Source organism: Phyllobates terribilis, unplaced genomic scaffold (assembly GCF_046119375.1).
Source record: "Phyllobates terribilis strain yellow unplaced genomic scaffold, ASM4611937v1 Scaffold_3__8_contigs__length_932513732, whole genome shotgun sequence".
In the NCBI taxonomy this organism is placed as follows: domain Eukaryota; kingdom Metazoa; phylum Chordata; class Amphibia; order Anura; family Dendrobatidae; genus Phyllobates; species Phyllobates terribilis.
The window spans coordinates 3,709,284-3,732,907 of record NW_027362763.1 but is presented as its reverse complement, the minus strand read 5'-3'; positions in this window follow the sequence as shown (position 1 = coordinate 3,732,907).

Below are 23,624 nucleotides of genomic sequence, written 5' to 3'. Positions count from 1 at the left end.
GAATTTAAAGACACATACAGCAGAACCACAGTAATGACAAATTCCCATTAGAAAAGAGATACTCTGCTATACAGTTATAGGATATGCAGTGAGTCCAACGGCTGACTCATTTTAGGAAAAACGCCACTAAGAATTTAAAGACACAAAGAGCAGGGCTACAGTAACAAGTAAGACATGTTCCCATTAGAAAGGAGAGGGTCTGCTATACAGTTATAGGGTATGCAGTGAGTCCAACGGCTGACTAATTTTAGGAAAAACCCCACTAAGAATTTAAAAACACATAGAGCAGGGCCACAGCAACAACAAATTCCCATTAGAAAGGAGAGGGTCTGTTATACAGTTATAGGGTATGCAGTGAGTCCAAATTTAGGAAAAACCCCACTAAAAATTTAAAGACACATAGAGCAGGGCCACAGTATCGACAAATTCCCATTAGAAAGGAGAGGGTCTGCTATACAGTTATAAGGTATGCAGTGAGTCCAATGGCTGACCAATTTTAAGAAAAACCCCACTAAGAATTTAAAGACACATAGAGCAGGGCCACAGTAACGACAAATTCCCATTAGAAAGGAGAGGGTCTACTATACATTTATAGGGTATGCAGTGAGTCCAACGGCTGACTAATTTTAGGAAAAACCCCGCTAAGAATTTAAAGACACAAAGAGCAGGGCTACAGTAACAAGTACGACATGTTCCCATTAGAAAGGAGAGGGTCTGCTATACATTTATAGGGTATGTGTGGCACCCCAGGGGTCTGGTTTCCACAGTAATAGCAATATTACGTCTGTGAGCAGGTGGGAGGTCTCCTGGGCAGGAATCCTAAGCATGCCACACCTCCTGCCCAGTCCTGGGAGGGGAAGAACTTCCCCTACATAAACTGGGGCTGAGGCAGGGTTAGGAGAGAGGAGTTCCAGACAGAGACGGAGTCTGGTCTGGACACGCAGCAACAGGGACAGATAGACATCAGGAGCTCTGTAGGAGCCAAGGAGAAGCGCCAGGGGCTGGAGCTGTGCAGAGCTCGCCCTGGGAGAAGGTACTAAAACCGGACACAGGAGTCCGAGGCTGTGGGGACTAAGATATACCCAGCAGCAGAATCCATCCGGCAGGGGATTCCAGGTCCTCTGGCCATAAAAGCCCGGAGGCTCAGTCACAACGAAGGGACCAGCACTGCCATCCCGGAGCAGAGGCTAACAGGAGGCTCCAGGTCACCAGCCATACGGGTGAGCACCACACGGTATACCCAGGGACGTGGGCTACTTGTAACCGCCGAAAGCAGGGTAGCCAGGAAGGGTACAGACTAACGGGAAGGCCTACAACTCCACCTGGCCAGGGGAACTCCGGCTTACTCGCAGACTAACCAGGCCCCAACTACTAGCCAGTACTCCCGGGGGAATTTGCCTTGTACCATCAGTAAAGACCCTGAACTGTACCCTCGCGTCTCCGTGCTTCCTTGTCGCACCATTAGTGCTGGGACATCCACACCATCACTCCCAACATCAACCTCATCCTCTGCCCTGAGGCCATACCCCTCCCATTGGGGGTTATACCATCCACGCTGCACATCCGTACCACCGGCCTCAGCGGACTGCCCTGCAGCGGCGGCTTCATAGCCGCATTCAACGGGTGGCGTAGTCGGACACTAATACCAACATACCAATAACTGCCACTTAGTTTGACCACCCTGGGCACGGACCGGGTCACCGCCACACGAAGACTACTACCCCCATCGGATCCGGCTCCGGGCATTCCCCGCGCGCACGCGCGCCGCACTGCAGCACTGGCCCAGGGGGCGCGTCAACTTTGGCGTAGTCGGCAGGATTATGTGCCCGCAACCACCGGGTACTGCGTGCCTGAAAAAAGAAACTTTTATACTTACCTGTGGTGAAGTTTTCCGCCGTCCGGAGTCGTTTCCCGCCATCTGGAGCCGATTCCCGCCATCTGACGCCATCTTCTGCCTTCTTCCCGCCATCCGTGGAGCTTTCCCGCCATTGGACGCGATCTTGAGGACGCCGCGCGGGAAGAAGAGGGGCGTGGACTCCGAAAGCCCACGAGAATTGAAGCCCCGCCTCACGTCCGGACGTTGCGTCAGGTCCTGGAGGGAGCCCAGCAGACGCCGACGTCACAGGAGCGCGATGGAAGGTCCTCAACCCTGACGATCCACTGCGGAGCCGCGGCCTACGGAAGAGGATCATCGCAAGGTAGGCCACGGTCCACTAGGGGGGAGGAGGATGTCGGATACGGAGGAGAGCTTCACCGCCACAGCCGCCGCCAGCGCCACCGCTGCTGCGGTCATGCCTTTCACCATGCCCTATATCCCGGGGGCAGCCTGGCTACCCCAGTACTCAGGGGAGTTACATACCCTAAATGACTTCAGAGAAAGGCTGGATAGCCTCTTCCAGGTGTATCCCCTCACGGAGGCGCAAAAAGTGAGCATCCTGGTGGCCCAATTAATCGGGGCAGCCCAAAGGGAGGTAAAGTCCTGGCCACCTGGGAGGAAGAGGACTGTCAGAGACATACTAACCCGGCTGAAAGACACATTTGACACCCGCACCTCAGCCGAAATAAAACTAAGATTTTATGGGTGCAAACAACGGACACATGAGAGTATAAGAGACTATGCTCTAAACCTACAAGAGGCCCTGAGAGCCATTAAGCAGGCAGACCCTGACAGCGTGGGAAATGAAGATAAGCTGTTGACTGAACAATTCATTGAGGGTCTACTGTGCAATGCCCACCGAACCCAGTTGCGGGCAATGGCCTTACAGGACCCTGACCTGGACTTTGCACAGTTCAAGGACAGAGCCATCCGGGTGCTCCGAGAACCGGCACCAGGTGGCGCTGTGACCCACAGGCGCCCTGCTATCACTTATCACCAGGAGACGGCGCCCTTGTCTGCAGGGCCTGTGGGAGCTGATGCGCAGGCTTTAAACAATGACCCAGCTACAGACCTGCACCATCAGGTCCAAGAGCTAACTAAAAGCGTTGCCGCGCTAACCCGAACTGTGCAGTCTTTACAGGTTTCTACTGCAGGGAAGATCGAGCTGGCATCCGGACCGGAGGACATCCCGTGGCGCCGACCAAGGAGGACCCCACCGGCCAGAGGAAGACCCAGCGATCGATACAACGAGGACGGACGACCTATTTGCCGCCGCTGCAATCAACCCGGACATGTGGCAAGGTACTGTCATTTAAACGGGCACAACCTGGGGTAGAGGGCCAACCCCCAGGCATAAGACCATCAGGCCCATCAAATTGGCATGATAAATACGTAGGGGGACGTCCATCTTGCCTGTGGTACTGGATGGCATTCCTATGAGTGCCCTACTAGACACTGGGTCACAGGTCACCACCATCCCGTACGTGCTCTTCAAGCAGTACTGGAATGATTCGGACATAACCCGCTACCCAGACGACGACCTGAGTATCAGCGCCAGCAATGGTCAGCCCGTGCCGCAGGTGGGATTCAAGGAGGTGACCATTAAAATCGGTAAAGTCGAACTAGCGGCACAAGGACTGATTATAGTGGACATCGACCGTCATGAGAGTCACCCTAGAATCACCCTGGGAACCAATGTAATTGAAAATTGTCTTGCAGAGGTGATTCTCATTTTACAGCAGGTTGCCAAGAACGCCAGTTCCGGCCAGCAGCGTGTGCTCCAAAAAGAGATCCGGGCACTGATGAAGCGGCAACAGGTGGAACTATCTGGTGGTGAGATAGGTAGCGTGAGAATGTGTGACCCGTTCCCTATTGCCATGCCCCCAAAAAGTAAGATGATGATTTGGTGCCGGGCAGCTATTGGTCTAAGAGGTAGAGACTACCAAGCAATGGTAGAACCCGTCTACTCAGACAGTAGGCCCACCATTTTGACAGCACGGGGGGTGGTCGATGTACGCCATGGGAGGGTGCCCGTTCGCATCATAAATATCGGGGAGAGAGAAGTACATCTGCCCCGGTATGCCACGCTAGCTAAATTGTTCACCATAAACCAGAATTCTGTACAGGCCGTGGAACCCTTGCCTCCATCTCAACCAGAGGAAGGTAACGGCTCTAAGAAACCAGTGGGGGACTGGTGTCAGCAACTACATCTGGGTACCGACTCCACTCCCTCACACCAGAAATAGGGAGTCTATCGGGTGGTTCAAGAGTACGAGAGAGTGTTTAGTAAACACCCGTTAGACTTCGGGCGAGTAAAGGGGGTAGAACACCACATCCCCACGGGAGACCATCCTCCCATAAAGGAGAGATACCGACCCGTACCCCCTGCACACTACCAACACGCCAAGGGGATGCTTAGAGACATGAAGGAGGCTGGGGTAATCAGAGACAGCTGTAGCCCCTGGGCAGCTCCACTAGTCTTAGTGAAAAAGAAGGACAACACTATGAGAATGTGTGTAGACTACAGGAAGGTCAACCGTATCACACACAAAGATGCGTACCCGTTACCAAGGATAGAAGAGTCCTTAGCTGCATTAAAATCTCCTAACTTCTTCTCTACTTTGGATCTCACTAGCGGGTACTGGCAGGTTCCTGTAGCAGAGGCAGACCGGGAGAAGACCGCATTCACCACCCCGATGGGTCTCAGCGAATTTAACTGCATGCCGTTCGGGCTCTGCAACGCACCAGGAACCTTCCAACGGTTGATGGAATGCTGTCTGGGACACCGGAACTTCGAGATGGTCCTGTTATACCTGGACGATGTCATCGTCTATTCCAAGACCTACGAGGACCACCTGAAACACCTGGCAGAAGTGTTCGAAGCTCTGGCAAACTACGGCCTAAAGGTGAAACCCTCCAAGTGTCATCTCCTGAAACCAAAGGTGCAATACCTGGGACACGTGGTGAGTGCTGACGGAGTGGCTCCTGACCCTGATAAGATCACCGTGATTAAGGACTGGCCAAGACCCTCCAGCATAAAGGAAGTGCGGCAGTTCCTCGGGTTGGTAGGCTACTACCGAAGATTCATTCCCGGTTTCACCAAAATGGCAGCCCCTATGCAGGACCTCCTGATAGGTCAATCTCGAAAAGCCAAAAACCAGAAGCCGCCCTTCAGGTGGGAAAAGCTGGAAGAGGAGTCCTTTTGCCAGCTGAAGATGGCCCTCCAGGGGGATGAAATCCTGGCATATCCAGACTACAGCTAGCCCTTTATCCTCCACACGGACGCAAGCAACATCGGGCTAGGAGCCGTGCTGTCCCAGATCCAGCAAGGAAAAGAACGGGTAATCGCTTACGCTAGCCGAAAGCTACGACCCACCGAGAGGAACCCTGAGAATTATAGCTCATTCAAGCTGGAGTTCCTGGCAGTAGTGTGGGCAGTGACCGAACGTTTCAAGCATTACCTTGCCTCCTCTAAATTCATCGTGTACACGGATAACAACCCGTTGACACACCTGGACACTGCAAGGCTCGGTGCTCTGGAACAGAGATGGATGGCTCGCCTGTCCAACTTTGAATTCACCATCAAATACCGGGCAGGACGCTCCAATGCCAACGCGGATGCCCTGTCTAGAATGCCGAACTTACCGGACGTAGGGGAAGATCCAGAAGATCTGGAAGAAGTTGAGCTCCCTGCGTTCCACCGTCATGGGATTACCCTGTATTCCCACCGTGTGAAGGGCAGGTGCTCCGCGACGTTCAATCCCTTGCCCCACTACAACTGGGCGGAGACGCAAGACAGTGATCCCGCAGTCCGTCTGGTGAAGGAAATGCTGACCCAAGCCGATGCCAGTCTGGACCCAGACGCCCTAGAGGAGACTAAGCAACTGTGGAAGGAGAAAAGTAGGCTGTTCCTCTACAGCGAGAAGTTGTGCCGGAGAATGGTTAACTCTCGAACGCATGAGTTGACCTGGCAGGTAGTGGTCCCCAGACGAGACGCGGCTATGATTCTGGAGGCGTACCACAACGGAGCAGGACATTTCGGGTGGAAGAAGCTGGAGTTCTTATTGCGTGAACGGTTCTACTGGGTAGGCATGAGAGGAGCCATCGAGAGGTGGTGCAGAGACTGTGGACCGTGCCACCTAAGAAGGAAGGACCGTGCCAGCCAGAAGACTCCCTTGCAGCCCATCATCACCCGACAGCCACTGGAACTGGTAGCCCTGGACCATGTGAAACTGGCTCCAAGCAGATCTGGGTATGTCTACGCCCTCACAATCGTAGATCATTACTCCCGGTTCCTGGTGGTGGTCCCGGTCAAGGACTTAACGGCTCAAACAGCAGCTAGAGCCTTCCAACAGCACTTCTGCCGTCCACACGGGTACCCGGACCAAGTGCTGACAGACCAAGGGCCAGCCTTTGAAGCGGAAGTCTTCCAGGAGTTCTGCAACCTGTATGGCTGCACGAAGATTAGAACAACGCCCTATCACCCACATACTAATGGACTCTGCGAGAAGATGAACCAGGTGGTGATAGACCTCCTGAAAACATTGCCCCTGGAAGAACGCAGTCTGTGGCCTGAGAAGCTGCCTGATCTGGTGGACCTATACAACCACATCCCTGTAGGTTCTACCAACTGTACCCCGGCTTACCTAATGAGAGCGAGGCCTGGTAAGCTGCCTATCGACCTGGATATGGGAGTCCTGACGCCCGAGGACACCTCGCCAGAGGCAGACTGGGATACAGGACGGCAGCAGCAGTATCGGAAAGTGCAGGAGAGCGTGGAGCGAAGTCTGTCTCAAGCTAGAGAAAGGCAAGAGAGGGCTTATAATCAGTATGCTCCCGCTGTTCCCCTGGTACCTGGAGAGCAGGTCTTGAAGAGGAAAAGACGGCTCCACAAGTTGGACGACCAGTGGGAGAAGGACCCGTACACCGTACTGCCATCAAGCCATGAGAACCCAAAGATTTGCGTGATCAGTAAGGATGGAGGAGAAACCACAGCCGTTGTCTCCAGAGACCACCTGAAGAAGTGTCCCGAGCAGCTGCAAAACCCTGAAGAAGAAGATCAAGAAAACCCTCGACCCGCAGAGGAAAGGGAAGAAATGATCAGGACTGTACTCGGAGACTTCCCCCGGTCTTGGACACAAGTAAACGGTGCTGTTGTGGTACCCGTCCTCACCTTTCTCCAGCCAGCCCCGCAAGTGCCTACAGAAGAACCAGTAGAGCTGGAAGAGCAGCCGGCCCAAGAGGCAGAAGAGTCCACACCAGCAGTACAGGAGGATCAACCCTCTGCTAGTAGTGAGCCTGCCGTGCCCTTAGTGAGCCAAAGAGTGCGCAGAAAGCTGCCCAGCCTGCCCATAACATCTCCTACACCCTGTAGTGCAGGACCAGTTAGTGAGCTCCGTAGGTCCACTAGGGTTACCAGAGGCCAGATGCCCGTACGTTGGAGAATCTAAGTTGGCTAATTGCTTTAACTATTTTATGTTTACCTGTTTTGTTGTAGCCGTTGCTAATTATGTTTTTCAGTTACAGATTTCTTTATATGGACTGACAGGTTATGGACAGTGAGTAACCGGAACTCTGTTGTAAATATGTTTGGAGCGTAACCCAGGAATGAACTACAGACTGTTAAAGACTCGGGGCAGTACAGACCCCTACCTGGTTACAGCTCCCTGTTCTTTGGTGAAATGGACACCCTTATTGCTTCCCGGTTACGGACACGCCGTGACCATCTCATGTATTTAATTGTTATTGTTTATACCTTGTTATGTTTTCAAAAATATGTTTAGTCCGGGAGTACTAAATTTCACTAGGGGGGAATGTGGCACCCCAGGGGTCTGGTTTCCACAGTAATAGCAATATTACGTCTGTGAGCAGGTGGGAGGTCTCCTGGGCAGGAATCCTAAGCATGCCACACCTCCTGCCCAGTCCTGGGAGGGGAAGAACTTCCCCTACATAAACTGGGGTTGAGGCAGGGTTAGGAGAGAGGAGTTCCAGACAGAGACGGAGTCTGGTCTGGACACGCAGAAATAGGGACAGATAGACATCAGGAGCTCTGTAGGAGCCAAGGAGAAGCGCCAGGGGCTGGAGCTGTGCAGAGCTCGCCCTGGGAGAAGGTACTAAAACCGGACACAGGAGTCCGAGGCTGTGGGGACTAAGATATACCCAGCAGCAGAATCCATCCGGCAGGGGATTCCAGGTCCTCTGGCCATAAAATCCCGGAGGCTCAGTCACAACGAAGGGACCAGCACCGCCATCCCGGAGCGGAGGCTAACAGGAGGCCCCAGGTCACCAGCCATACGGGTGAGCACCACACGGTATACCCAGGGACGTGGGCTACTTGTAACCGCCGAAAGCAGGGTAGCCAGGAAGGGTACAGACTAACGGGAAGGCCTACAACTCCACCTGGCCAGGGGAACTCCGGCTTACTCGCAGACTAACCAGGCCCCAACTACTAGCCAGTACTCCCGGGGGAATTTGCCTTGCACCATCAGTAAAGACCCTGAACTGTACCCTCGTGTCTCCGTGCTTCCTTGTCGCACCATTAGTGCTGGGACATCCACACCATCACTCCCAACATCAACCTCATCCTCTGCCCTGAGGCCATACCCCTCCCGTTGGGGGTTATACCATCCACGCTGCACATCCGTACCACCGGCCTCAGCGGACTGCCCTGCAGCGGCGGCTTCATAGCCGCATTCAACGGGTGGCGTAGTCGGACACTAATACCATCATACCAATAACTGCCACTTAGTTTGACCACCCTGGGCACGGACCGGGTCACCGCCACACGAAGACTACTACCCCCATCGGATCCGGCTCCGGGTATTCCCCGCGCGCACGCGCGCCGCACTACAGCACTGGCCCAGGGGGCGCGTCATATGCAGTGAGTCCAACGGCTGACAATTTTTAGGAAAAACACCACTAAGAATTTAAAGACACATAGAGCAGGACCGCAGTAACCACAAATTCCCATTAGAAAGGAGAGAGTCTGCTATATAGTTATAGGGTATGCAGTGAGTCCAATGGCTGACCAAATTTAGGAAAAACCTCACTAAGAATTTAAAGATACATTGAGCTGGGCTACAGTAACAAGTATGATATGTTCCCATTAGAAAGGAGAGGGTCTGCTATACAGTTATAGGGTATGCAGTGAGTCCAATGGCTGACCAAATTTAAGAAAAACCCCACTAAGAATTAAAAGACACAAAGAGCAAGGCCACAGTAATGACAAATTCCCATTAGAAAGGAGAGGGTCTGCTATACAGTTATAGGGTATGCAGTGAGTCCAACGGCTGACCAATTTTAGGAAAAACCCCAGTAAGAATTTAAAGACACATAGAGCAGGGCCACAGTAATGACAAATTCCCATTAGAAAGGAGAAAGTCTGCTAAACAGTTAAACGGTATGCAGTGAGTCCAACGACTGACCAATTTTAGGTAAAACCCCACAAAGAATTTAAAGACACATAGAGCAGGGCCACAGTAACCACAAATTCCCATTAGAGAGGAGAGGGTCTGCTATACAGTTATAGGGTATGCAGTGAGTCCAACGGCTGACCAATTTTAGGAAAAACCCCAGTAAGAATTTAAAGACACATAGAGCAGGGCCACAGTAACCACAAATTCCCATTAGAAAGGAGAGGGTCTGCTATACAGTTAAAGGGTATGCAGTGAGTCCAACGACTGACCAATTTTAGGAAAAACCCCACAAAGAATTTAAAGACACATAGAGCAGGGCCACAGTAACCACAAATTCCCATTAGAAAGGAGAAAGTCTGCTAAACAGTTAAAGGGTATACAGTGAGTCCAATGGCTGACCAATTTTAGGAAAAACTCCACTAAGAATTTAAAGACACATAGAGCAGGGCCACAGTAACCACAAATTCCCATTAGAAAGGAGAGGGTCTGCTATACCGTTACAGGGTATGCAGTGAGTCCAATGGCTGACCAATTTTAAGAAAACCCCACGAATTTAAAGACACATAGAGCAGACCCACAGTAACGACAAACTCCCATTAGAAAACAGAGGGTCTCCCAAAGTGTTGTCCTATTCAGTGAATGCAAGGGCAGCCAAAATATGGGAGGCACTCCAATGCCTCTTGGAAGAGACTTAGAGGGTCTCATAAAAAAATGTTCCCATTAGAAAGGAGCAGGTCTCGTATACTTGGAATGCCCATGCAGTAAGTGTATGGGCTGACAAACATTTACCCCTGGGGGGTGTGCATGAACATACTGTATAATTTTTTTTTTACGGGCATCATAAACACCTTTTAAAAAAATGATGTGGGTTTTACATCACAGACCACGATCACCCTGGTGATATGGTGCTGGAGGATGTGGATGAGGAGAAGGAGGAGGACAAGAGCAAATAGCCAAAATCAGGAAGCGTATACCCATGTGTGTGTGAAGAGGTGCATGGGAACACACCTCCCAAAAAATGACACTGGATTTGAGTTTAGGTTACGCTGCTATCATTCAGTGGTGTTGAGAAGTCTGGTCCAATCCAGCCCTTGTTCATTTTAATAATAGTCAGCCTGTCAGCATTTTCAGTTGACAGGTGGATATGCTTATCAGTTATATTTCCACCAGTGGCACTAAAAACCCGCTCTGATAAAACGCTGGCGGCAGGGCAGCCCAGGACCTCTAAGGCGTAGAGAGCCAGTTCATACCACGTATCTAGCTTGAATACCCAATAATTAAAAGGCATAGAGGAATCACGGAGGACGTTGGTACAGTTGGCAAGGTAATCTCTCAGCATCTTCCCAAACTTTTCACTCCTTGTGAGAGTACCCTGCACCTCAGGGCCTGTGCAATGGGAGGGTCTGAGAAAACTGTCCCAGAACTTTGACAGTGTTCCCCTGCCTCTGCTGGATTGCATTTGTGTCTCTCTCGCCTGTACTCCTTGGTTGACCAACGAACTGTGCCCTCTGCCACCAGCGTTTTCAGATGGGAATTTTTTTAATAGTCCCGCAACAAGAGCCTTCTGGTACAGCCCCATTTTTGTAGACCTGTCAACCTCAGGAATAAGAGATATAAAGTTCTCCTTGTAGCGTGGGTCTAGAAGTGTCACCAACCAGTAATGACTGTCACCCAAAATTTTGAGAACGCGAGGATCATGGGAAAGGCAGCGTAGCATAAACTCAGCCATGCGTGCCAGACTGCTAACAGGCAAGACTTCCGTGTCCTCACGAAGTGGAAGACTGACCATGCTCTCCTCCTCCTCTTCCTCTCTGTCCTCTGGCCATCCACGCTGAACAGACTGTATGACAGTTGTGCAGGTAGAACTGTCTATATCGCATGAAACTAGCTCCTGTTCTTCCTCCTCCTCCTCTTCCTCATTGTCACCCAATCCACGTTAGGATGAGATGAGGCTGGGCTGTGTGTAATTACCCTGCATGGTTCCTTACTCCATCTCATCGTGCTCTGCCTGCAATGCATCCTCTTTGATTGTGAGCAGAGAGCATTTCAGAAGACAGAGAATCGGGATGGTGACGCTAATTATGGCATCATCGCCGCTCACCATCTTGGTGGAGTCCTCAAAGTTTTGGAGGATGGTACATATGTCTGACATCCATGTCCACTCCTGAGGTCTTACGTGTGGAGTCTGAACTGAATACTGACGGCCTTGTTGATGCTGGTACGCAACAACTGCCCTCTTCTGCTCACAAATCCTTCCCAACATCTGCAGTGCAGAATTCCAACGCGTGGGGACATCACATATCAGTCTGTGAGCCAGAAGCTACAAACGCTGCTGAAACACGGCAAGGGAAGCGAAAGCTGTAGGTGAATTTCTAAAATGGACACACAGGCGGCGTATTTTAACAAGCAGATCCGGCAGCTCCGGGTAGGATTTGAGAAACAGCTGAACCACGAGGTTAAGCATATGGGCCAGGCATGGTACGTGTGTGAGCTCGCCTCGCCTCAGAGCCACCAACAGGTTCCGGCCATTGTCACACACAACCATGCCTGGCTGTAGGTTCAGTGGTGTGAGCCACAGATCTGCCTTCTCTTTCAGAGCTGTCCACAACTCTTCAGCATTGTGCGGTTTGTCACCTATGCATATTAGCTTCAGCACAGCCTGTTGCCGCTTGGCCGAGGCAGGGCTGCAGTGCTTCCAGCTTGTGACTGATGTGGTCATTTTGGAGATGGAGGCTGAAGAGGAGGAGGAGGCTGAGGAGGATGAAGTGCAGGAGGTGTAGACTGTGGGGGCAACCCTGATTGACCTAGGGCCCACAATCCTTGGCGTCAGGAGGACGTGTTCCGTCCCAAGGTCTGACTGGGTCCCGGCTTCCACTATGTTAACCCAGTGTGCCATCAGCGAGATGTACCATCCCTGCCCACAAGCACTTAGGTGGACTTTCCCAGTAACTGCGTTGTTGAGGGCACAGCTAATGTTTTGGGACACGTGCTTGTTTAATGCTGGGATGGCACACCAAAAGAAATGGTGGCGGCTGGGGACTGAGTACCGAGGGACGACTGCCGCCATCAGGTTGCGGAATGCTTCCGTCTCCACGAGCCTAAAAGGCAACATTTCGAGCGCAAGCAGTCGTGAAATGTGGGAATTTAGCACTGTGGCATGTGGTGCGTTGGCTGAGTATTTGCACATGCATTTCAAAGACTGCGATATGGACAACTGAACGCTGCACTTGGACAAGGACGTGGACGTGCTTCCTGATGCTGCTACTTGAGAGTGTGCAGTGACAGGTGTAGGGCAGGATGCATCTTCGCATGCACCATGGACAGGGGATTTTCTTGCATGCACAACAGAGGAAGAAGCAATGGTGCCACACGCAGACACTGTTCCTGGACCCTGGGGTTCGGCCCACAAAGTCGGGTGCTTTGCTGCCTTGTGCCTGATCATGCTGGTGGTGGTCAGGCTGGTCGTTTTGCCACCCCTGCTGATGCTGGCCTGACAGGTGGTGCAAATGGCCTTTTTGGGGTTATCGGCAGAGTCTTTAAAAATCAATCAGACTCGGGAAGACCTAACAGTTGTACTAGCAACTTCCTTCATGCTGGGGTTACGGGGAACGGTTGCCTGCCTTCTTTCTGCGGCCACCACACTGCTTCTGCCTGCCTGTTGGGGTGCTCTGCCTTCCTCCCTCTGTGTGCTGCTCTCCTCACTCTGCATGTCTTCCTGCTAGGTTGTGTCAGTTACTATATCATCCACCACCTCGTCTTCCACTTCCGCACCCTGGTCCTCTTCCTGACTTTCTGCAATTGTGCCTCATCATCATCCACCTCTTGTTACGCTTTCCCACCGTCGTCTATGTGTGACCGTGGCTGCTCAAATATTTGGGCATTGCTACATGCGATCTCCTCTTGCCCCACTTCAAGTGGACCGGGCGAGAGACCCGAATCTATTAATGGAAAAGTGAACAGCTCTTCAGAGTGTCCAATTGTGGGATCAGTTGTCTCTGGGCTCTCGGCATGGTGGGAGGAAGGAGGATCAGGGTAAGGAATATGCGGTCCAGACTCATAGCTACTGAGACTTGACCGTGTGGAAGACAAGGTGGTGGTGGTGGCTAAGTGACTGGAAGCATTATCCGCTATCCAACCAACAACCTTTTCACACTGCTTTGTGTTCAATAGTGGTGTTCTGCGGTCCCCTATTAATTGGGACAGGAAGGTCGAGCGAGAAGATGTGGGTGTTTGTTGTGGCACAATTTCATCTTTCCCACGGCCTCGGCTTCTGCATGCACCATCATCACCATCACGTCCAGTTCCCCGTCCCTTGCCACGTGCCTTGCCAATTTTAAATGGAGGACAATATATTCCAAGCTCACAACAAATGACTGAATTTGGAGCAAACCTATATGTTATCCGTGTGACGGACAAACCACAGTTTTAAATACCTGGCCTGTAGGCAACTATTTTGAACAGCAAACTGGTGTCAATTGCTTCACTGACACACTGAAACAAATTTTTAATGGAGGTCAGAAATGGCAGTATTTTGTGAAAACGTGTATGTGATCCGTGTGACAGAGAAAACACAGTTTTAAATAACTGGCCTGTAGGTAACTATTTTGATTTGCAATCTTGTGTCAATTGCTTCCCTGACACACTGAAACAAATTTTTAATGGAGGTCAGAAATGGCAGTATTTTGTGAAAATGTATATGTGATCCGTGTGACAGAGAAAACACAGTTTTAAACACCTGGTCTGTAGGCAACTATTTTGAACAGCAATCTGGTGTGAATTGCTTTACTGGCACACTGAAACAAATCTTCAATGGAGGCCAGAAATGGCAGTATTTTTTGAAAACGTATATGTGATCCGTGTGACGGAGATAACACAGTTTTAAATACCTGGCCTGCAGGTAACTATTTTGATTTGCAATCTTGTGTCAATTGCTTCACTGACACACTGAAACAAATTTTTAATGGAGGTCAGAAATGGCAGTATTTTATGAAAACTTATATGTGATCCGTGTGACGGAGAAAGCACAGTTTTAAATACCTGGACTGTTGGTAACTATTTTGAACAGCAATCTGGTGTCAATTGCTTCACTGGCACACTGAAACAAAATTTTAATGGAGGCCAGAAATGGCAGTATTTTCTGAAAACGTATATGTGATCCGTGTGACGGAGAAAACACAGTTTTAAACACCTGGTCTGTAGGTAACTATTTTGAACAGCAATCTGGTGTCAATTGCTTCACTGACACACTGAAACTCATTTTAATGGAAGTCAGAAAGGGCAGTATTTTCTGAAAACGTATATGTGATCCGTGTGAAGGAGAAAACACAGTTTTAAATACCTGGTCTGTAGGTAACTATTTTGAACAGCAATATGGTGTCAATCGCTTCACTGGCACGTTGAAATTTTTTTTTAAATGGAGGCCAGAAATGGCAGCATTTTCTGAAAACGTATATGTGATCCGTGTGACAGAGAAAACACCGTTTTAAATAGCTGGATTTCTAGCGCTGTAATATGGAAAGGACCTGGCTGTATTCTGCAGTGCCAACAAGCAAATGGCACAGAAAAACTGTGTTCTCTGGATTGCTTTATAAGCAAATAATGAGGATTAAGATCCCAAAAAAATTATTCCTGGCCCCTGAGACCTGGGCCTTTGTCTAGAAATATCTAACAGCAGCAGCAGACAGAACTGGGATGGAGCCTCTTGTCCTTTGTGCTCTGCAGTCTGCTATATACCCTGCCTGCCTATAAACACTGCCTGTCTGATATCTCTTCCGATGGATTAGTCCTCAGAAGGACTGTTTGTTGAGATGGATACGTGTCTCTAATATAGTTTGGTACACCTGCGCTAACTAAAAACAAGCAAATCTCTCCTTAGCTCAGCAGCACCTCTCCCTACTCTGTCTGATCCGGAGTGACTGTGACGAGCAAGGCGGCGCCAGGTCTGAAATACACCTGATGACACTGTGCGGCCAGCCAATCACTGAGTTATGCACATGCCCGTACTGACTGGCGTGTGCATGTTTAGTGATCCCACTGGACCATGAACCGGAGAGTGCCTGGAGGGGGGTAACTAAGTATCTACCCGATCCGACCAAGGTCGCACGACGGCATACGACGCCTGTGCACCAGGGAGGAACCGAGCAGAGGGACCAGGTGCGACTCTAGGTCAGACCCCGGACACGGATGTTGACCCACACCGGGGAATAGAGGAAGAGGAAGGTTAGAGCAAAGGCTGGGTAGGGTCCAGTACAGAATAGGAGACGGGTTCAGAGCCGCAGATGTGGTAATCAAGCAGAGTAAAGCGAAACCGCAGATGCGGTGAACAAAGCTGAGCAGAGCGAAACCACAGATGCGGTGGACAAGGCTGAGCAGAGCGAAACCACAAGTGCGGTGGACAGGGCTGAGCAGAGCGAAACTGCAGAGGCAGTGGACAAGGCAGAGCAGAGCGAAACCGCAAGTGCGGTGGACAAGGCAGAGCAGAGCGAAACCGCAAGTGCGGTGGACAGGGCTGAGCAGAGCGAAACCGCAAGTGCGGTGGACAGGGCTGAGCAGAGCAAAACCTCAAGTGCGGTGGACAGGGCTGAGCAGAGCGAAACCGCAAGTGCGGTGGACAGGGCTCAGCAGAGCGAAACCGCAAGTGCGGTGGACAAGGCTGAGCAGAACGAAACCACAGATGAGGCGGACAAGGCTGAGCAGAACGAAACCGCAAGTGCGGTGGACAAGGCTGAGCAGAGCGGGCAGAAACCACCAGAGCGGTAAGTAAGGCAGAGCAGAGATAAACCGCCAAAGCGGTGAGCAAAGACAGAGCAGAGGGGACAGGGCTCTGTTCACACGGAACAGACTGGAAAGGAAAGGCAGAACCAGATACATACAAGGTACTTGCAAAGAAGTAGAAAGTGGACTCCAAACTCACAAACAGAAGTACAGCGACAACGAGTAGGAGTTAGGTGCAGGTTCAGACTCTGCAGAAAAAGAGAGAAAACGGACACAGAGACAAAACAAGTAAGAGGCCAGGAAACAGTTCAGACAAGAACTGTACTGCAACGAAATACAGGAATGAGCCTAGGTAAAGCCAATTGCTGGTTCAGACACTGCAGCAAAAGGGAGGAAACGGACATAGAGACAAAACAAGTAACAGGTTAGGAGACAGTTCAGATAGGAACTGTTACTGCAACGAAATACAGGAACGAGCCTAGGTAAAGCCAAGTGCTGGTTCAGACACAGCAGCAAAAGGGAAGAAACAAACATAGAGACAAAACAAGTAACAGGTTAGGAGACAGTTCAGACAGGAACTGTTACTGCAACAGAATACAGGAACGAGCCTAGGTATAGCCAAGTGCTGGTTCAGACACTGCAGAAAAAGGGAGGAAACGGACATAGAGACAAAACAAGTAACAGGTTAGGAGACAGTTCAGACAGGAACTGTTACTGCAGCGAAATACAGGAACGAGCCTGGGTATATGGCCCCCAGAGGCAGAAACGAACAGGCTAGGAGCGTGTTCAGACAGGCCTGGAAATACAGCCTCCAGGAAGGCAGACAAGCAGGGAAAAACAGAACAGGACCTGGCACATTCAGAGTCTAGAAGCACACTGAATGTTAAAGTTGCTCAGGCACCAGTTTGTATGTGGAGCTGGTTTAAATATCCAATGACTGACAGCAATAGGCTGAGGACGAATTAGGGGTGTGCCCACAGCAGCTACAAGAAACAGGAAGTGACCGGGCCGCCGCCATAAGCAGCCAGAACAGAGACAGACAGCTTGGAAAGAAGCCAGGCTAGCAGATTGGACTGATGAACAAGTTTGCGGTCTTGCATAGTGAGAGATGGTGCACCATGCAAGCCTGCCACCAGGTATGTTACAGTACCCCCCCCCTTACGCCCCCCTCTTCTTTAAGCCTGCAAGAGTGTTCCACAGAGAATTGGGAGACCAATCCTTCTCTTCAAGCGGATTACCTCTTCTGTCCACTAGAGGAAACAAAACTGGTCTCATCATCTTGGTAACTAGGATGCTTCCTCCCATCAAGCCAACATCAGCAACAGATGAAGTGGGTGAAGTACCAGGAACAGCAAACAGGAAAGTCTCTGTCCATTTATTATCAGATAACACCCCGGTAGATTCTGGAGACAACTGGAGGTCCTCCGCCTGGTTAGAGGGGTGCGGAGACTTGGGGGTCATTACTGCTTCGAAGTACATTTTGCCATGCTTACTAGATGAAGTAGGCGCAGTACCAGGTACAGGGTGTAAGAAAGTCTCACTGCAATTGTTACCAGGTAGCACCCCGGGGAATACAGGAAACAAATGGAGATCCTCCGCCTGGCCTGAGGGGTGCAGGGACTCGGGGGTAACCACTGCTTCGGAGTACACTTGGTCAAATTCACTGGAAGAAGTGGGCGAGGTATCCGATACAGGGTGTAGAAAAGTCTTTCTCTATTCGTTAACAGGCAGCACCCCGGAAGATTCAGGAGGCAACTGGAGGTCCTCCACCTAGTTGGAGGGGTGCAGAGACTCGGGGGTAACCACTGTTTCAGAGTACACTTGATCAAGCTCACTGAATGAAGTGGGCGAGGTATCCGGTACAGGGTGTAGGAAAGTCTCTCTCCATTCGTTAACAGGCAGCACCCCGGAGGATTCAGGAGGCAACTGGAGGTCCCCCGCCTGGTTGGAGGGGTGCAGAGACTCGGGGGTAAACACTGTTTCAGAGTACACTTGGTCAAGCTCACTGGATGAAGTGGGCGAGGTATCCGGTACAGGGTGTAAGAAAGTCTCTCTCCATTCGTTAACAGGCAGTACCCCGAAGGATTCAGGAGGCAACTGGAGGTCCTCTGCCTGGTTGGAGGGGTGCAGAGACTCGGGGGTAACCACTGTTTCAGAGCACACTTGGTCAAGCTCACTGGATGTAGTGGGCGAGGTATCCGGTACAGGGTGTAGGAAAGTCTCTCTCCATTCGTTAACAAGTAGCATCCCGGAGGATTCAGGAAGCAACTGGAGGTCCTCCGCCAGGTTAGAGGGGTGCAGAGACTTTGGTGTATCCTCCGCCTCGATGGACGTATCGCCAGATTCATTAAAGATGCAGAGTTCCTGCTCAGGGACCATCTTCAGTCTGGTTTCTGGGAGGGCAGCAGTTTCTTTGGGCAGGAGAACTGGTGCGCTACCCACACACATCACCCATCGGGGCTGCTCCGGGACACTGGGAAGGGCAACTTCAGCAGAGTCCCCAGGATTAGGGTTGTCCAAGACCATTAGAAAGGCCACCAGGAAGGCCTGCAGGTCAAGGACGATAGGATCCCATGCTTCCCATAGGGGGGTGACCCATTTCAAGTCATCACCCGCTAGGTAGGATAACATAAATGCCACTTTAGACCAATCGGTAGGAAAATAGAGAGGGTAGAACTTGAAATCCAGCATGCATTGCTCCACAAATGCACAGCTTTGTTTAGGATCCCCATAGTACCGTGGCGGATCCGCAGGAACGAGTGCAGAAAGCTCCATTTGAACTAGTGCATACATCGCCTGGGCCATAGTTAGAGAAAAAAAAAATAAAATTTTTATTTATTTATTTTTAATGCACGTATTCGCTGGAAACAGATTCAAAATGTCTCAGAGAACGAAGGGCCGTGGGGCTCAACAGGAACCATGGCCTGAGCAAACTGTTATGCACATGCCCGAACTGGCTGGCGTGTGCATGTTTAGGGATCTCACTGGACCATCAACTGGAGAGTGCCTGGAGGGGCATAACTAAGTATCTACCCGATCTGACCAAGGTCGCACGACGGCATACGACGCCTGTGCACCAGGGAGGAACCGAGCAGAGGGACCAGGGGCGACTCCAGGTCAGACCCCGGACACGGCTGTTGACCCACACCAGTGAATACAGGAACAGGCAGGTTAGAGCACAGGCTGGGCAGGGTCCAGTATAGACTAGGAGACGGGTTCAGAGCCGCAGATGCGGTAATCAAGCAGAGTAAAGCGAAACCACAGATGCGGTGAACAAGGCTGAGCAGAGCGAAACCGCAAGTGCGGTGGACAGGACTGAGCAGAGCGAAACTGCAAGTGCGGTGGACAGGGCTGAGCAGAGCAAAACCGCAAGTGCGGTGGACAGGGCTGAGCAGAGCGAAACAGCAAGTGCTGTGGACAGGGCTGAGCAGAGCGAAACTGCAACTGCGGTGGACAGGGCTGAGCAGAGCGAAACCGCAAGTGCGATGGACAAGGCAGAGCAGAGCGAAACCGCAAGTGCGGTGGACAGGGCTGAGCAGAGCAAAACCGCAAGGGCGGTGGACAGGGCTGAGCAGAGCGAAACCGCAAGTGCGGTGGACAGGGCTGAGCAGAGCGAAACCGCAAGTGCTGTGGACAGGGCTGAGCAGAGCGAAACTGCAAGTGCGGTGGACAGGACTGAGCAGAGCGAAACCGCAAGTGCGGTGGAAAAGGCTGAGCAGAACGAAAACGCAGATGCGGTGGACAAGGCTGAGCAGAACGAAACCGCAAGTGCGGTGGACAAGGCTGAGCAGAGCAGGCAGAAACCGCTAGAGCGGTAAGTAAGGCAGAGCAAAGATAAACCGCCAAAGCGGTGAGCAAAGACAGAGCAGAGGGGACAGGGCTCTGTTCACACGGAACAGACTGGAAAGGAAAGGCAGAACCAGATACATACAAGGTACTTGCAAAGAAGTAGCGAGTGGACTCCAAACTCACAAACAGAAGTACAGCGACAACGAGTAGGAGTTAGATGCAGGTGCAGACTCTGCAGAAAAAGAGAGAAAACGGACACAGAGCCAAAACAAGTAAGAGGCCAGGAAACAGTTCAGACAAGAACTGTACTGCAACGAAATACAGGAACAAGCCTAGGTAAAGCCAAGTGCTAGATCAGACACTGCAGCAAAAGGGAGGAAACGGACATAGAGACAAAACAAGTAACAGGTTAGGAGACAGTTCAGACAGGAACTGTTACTGCAACGAAATACAGGAACGATCCTAGGTAAAGCCAAGTGCTGGTTCAGACACTGCAGAAAAAGGGAGGAAACGGACATAGAGACAAAACAAGTAACAGGTTAGGAGACAGTTCAGACAGGAACTGTTGCTGCAGCGAAATACAGGAACGAGCCTGGGTATACGGCCCCCAGAGGCAGAAACGAACTGGCTAGGAGCGTGTTCAGACAGGCCTGGAAATACAGCCTCCAGGAAGGCAGACAAGCAGGGAAAAACAGAACAGGATCTGGCACATTCAGAGTCTAGAAGCACACTGAATGCTAAAGTTGCTCAGGCACCAGTTTGTATGTGGAGCTGGTTTAAATATCCAATGACTGACAGCAATAGGCTGAGGACGCATTAAGCGTATGCCCACAGCAGCTACAAGAAGCAGGAAGTGACCAGGCCGCCGCCCTAAGCAGCCAGAACAGAGACAGACTGCTTGGAAAGAAGCAAGGCTAGCAGACTGGACTGATGAACAAGTTTGCGGTCTTGCATAGTGAGTAGTGTTGAGCCACCCCCGTAGTGTTCGAGTTCGGTTCGGTTCGTCGAACACCCGTGTGTTCGCCGAACTGTTCGTCGAACTGTTCGTCGAACACCTTCGAACACCGTTAAAACCAATGGCAGGCAAACAAAAACACATAGAAACACATAGAAAACACCTTCAAAGGTGTCCAAAAGCTGACAAACTGCTCAGAAGACATAACTAACACATGGAAAAGTGACAAGTACATATAGTCATGCGAAAATAAAAGAGGTGGAGGAGTAAAAGGAGGGGGAGACACAGATATAGGCATGTCATGCCCTTCTAAAATCCAAAAAGTGAGAAGCCGACACGGCCAGTCCGTTCCTGACCGTGCCACCTCCGTGTCGCCCGGTTTGTGCCAGAGCCGCGGTGGACCCTGACGGCCAGCCCCCTCTCCTAATACTGGTGCCTGTCCGCTGGTGGGTCGAGCCCCCCGCGGTGGGGGGGAGTAACATCTGCAGAAGAAAGACCATCTTCCAGCCAAACTAACATGTCGACTTCTTTTCGTGGACAATGTGATACGATCCCTTTGTTACGGACACGCCCATCGCTACAAATTCCAGATGAGGCACAAAAACAGCAGGTGCTTCAGCGGATATCAAGTGCTCCTTCAAGTGGGCTCTCCTCCACCTCAACTTCAACATCACAAATACTCCAGTCCTCAGAGGTGTCACCCCAATCGCACTTGCTTCCTCACAGCTCCCAAGTCTCCAGCTGCCCGTCTGAGTATGGGGTAACACAGATGGTTGAGTCTGCACAGCTGTTTACTCATACTATAGCCTGGGAAACGGAGGTCTGCTCCAGAGCTTCTGTTAATCCAGACGAGGAAATGATCTGCACTGATGCCCAGAATCTTTATAAGTCGGATCCAGGACCAGATGAAGAAGGTTCTGAGCAGAATGTAGACCCTCGTTCCCAAACTTTAACTCCTGTTGGTGGAGACAATGATGAAGACGATGATGAGACTCAAATACCTGATTGGAGCGACAACTTGACTTTTCGGTCAGGGCAGGAAGAGGTTGGCTTTGAGGACGACGGGTGTGATAACACACAGGGTGATGATGACAAGGTTGGAGATCCCACTTACTGTCAACCCACAGTCAGCCAGTCGATGAGGTCACCCGGGCCTTTGCCTGGCCTTTGGGATGTCGCGGTGGTCGGCTCCCTGGCCCGTACCCTGGGGTCACTCTTTAAAAGGGTGGATAATTGTTAATTTTATAAGAGTTTGTGACACCACCTGTGGTATCTGGTGAGAAGCACCAGCGCTGCAGCAGTCCACTGAGGCCCGTGATAAGGCAGCTCGATGGTATAGCTCCCCACAGGTGGAGCTAGGTCTCAGGGCAGCGTATGCAGGGGGAATGCAGGACAGGCGAGACCCAGCTGGGTCAGAGCAAGAACAGAAACGGACACAGTAGTCACTTCAGTACCTTTTACTGGAGGAAATTCAGACACATCCTGGAGCACTGTAGGGTGAAGGGTGCATATCAGTATCCTCCCCAATGAGCGGGTGTAGGGCCTCCTGTTTCTTGCCTCTGCGCAGTAAGTTTCTGACCTGCCTGGAGCTAGGCCTAACTTTGTCTCTGTCCTGTGCTGGCTGACCTTGTGGTAGGGCCTTCTCTTGAAGTTCACGCTCCCAGTATGCGGGGCCTAAGCGTCTCTTGGCTCTGTTACGTATCAGCACCATAGCGATCCTGGGACTTGTAGTTCTCCAGGGATTCCGGTTATGCCTTACTGGGTCATAGAGATCCCGGTAAGCTCGGATCCGGTGTCCGGTAAATGCTTCGGGGTGAGCTGGTTAAGCTCCTCTGCCCCTTATGTACTAACTCGCCACTCGCCTTCGGCCTACTCGGGCCCTCAATAGGCTATACACACTAACGGCAGCTTGCCGCGCTTCACCGATCTTATGACGCTGGCACACCTTAAGCTCTATCTGGGCTCCCTGAATCTAGCTAGCAGGAGCCTCGTGCTCCACTGCTGAACTATTAACTGAGTTCTCTAGACTAGACTGAGCTCCACTGCAGACTGACCTCTCTTAGGCTTCTCTACTGCAGGAACTCTTCAGAGGAACTGAACTGCCTAGCTCCACCTTCCCTATTTATATCCCTAACGGGCTCCCTCTGCTGGTCTGAGGTGGAAGGTGGAGATGTGTGAATGTTTATGGGGGCCTCTTGTGGAGGATTCCATCAATACACTCTTCTAGGATCTGTGATACCAAGCGCAGCGGGGCGTCACAGATGCTATTAACGACGAGGTTAGGTTGCGCCTTCCTGGACAGAGACGGAGTACTGGAAGCACGTCAACAACTGCATCCTCAACCACAACTCCGCCTCTGACCACAAGTCATAGTGGCTCTTCAGGTCGCATGGACTCTAAGCCTTGCATAGCCTGGGCATTTATTCAGATCGATAAGGATGACCCAACTCGTGTTATCTGTAATATTTGTCACCAAAAGCTAAGTAGAGGCCAAAAAATCCATAGTTTGAGTACTTCATGCATGTACCGTCACATGGATATGAAGCATAAGTTGCAGTGGGAAGCTCACTGTGCTACAATGCGGCCTAGCAGGCTGGGCCAACCACCGTCTGCCCCATCTTGTGCATCCGCGGCCTCTTCATCCTCTGTGACTGGGGGGACAGCAGTCACACATGTTTTTGGACGCAGACCTGCCACCTCTTTACCTGCAACAGCCAGTGTGATTGGCAGATCGTCAGTTCATTGGGAAGTGGAAACACCTGCTGGTGTTGAGAGCTCTCTGACATCGAGAGCACCACCTTTGGATCAAGGCAACCTAACATGTCCGCCTGCATCTTCCTCACAGACAGGCAGTTTGCCAGGGACACCCTACTCA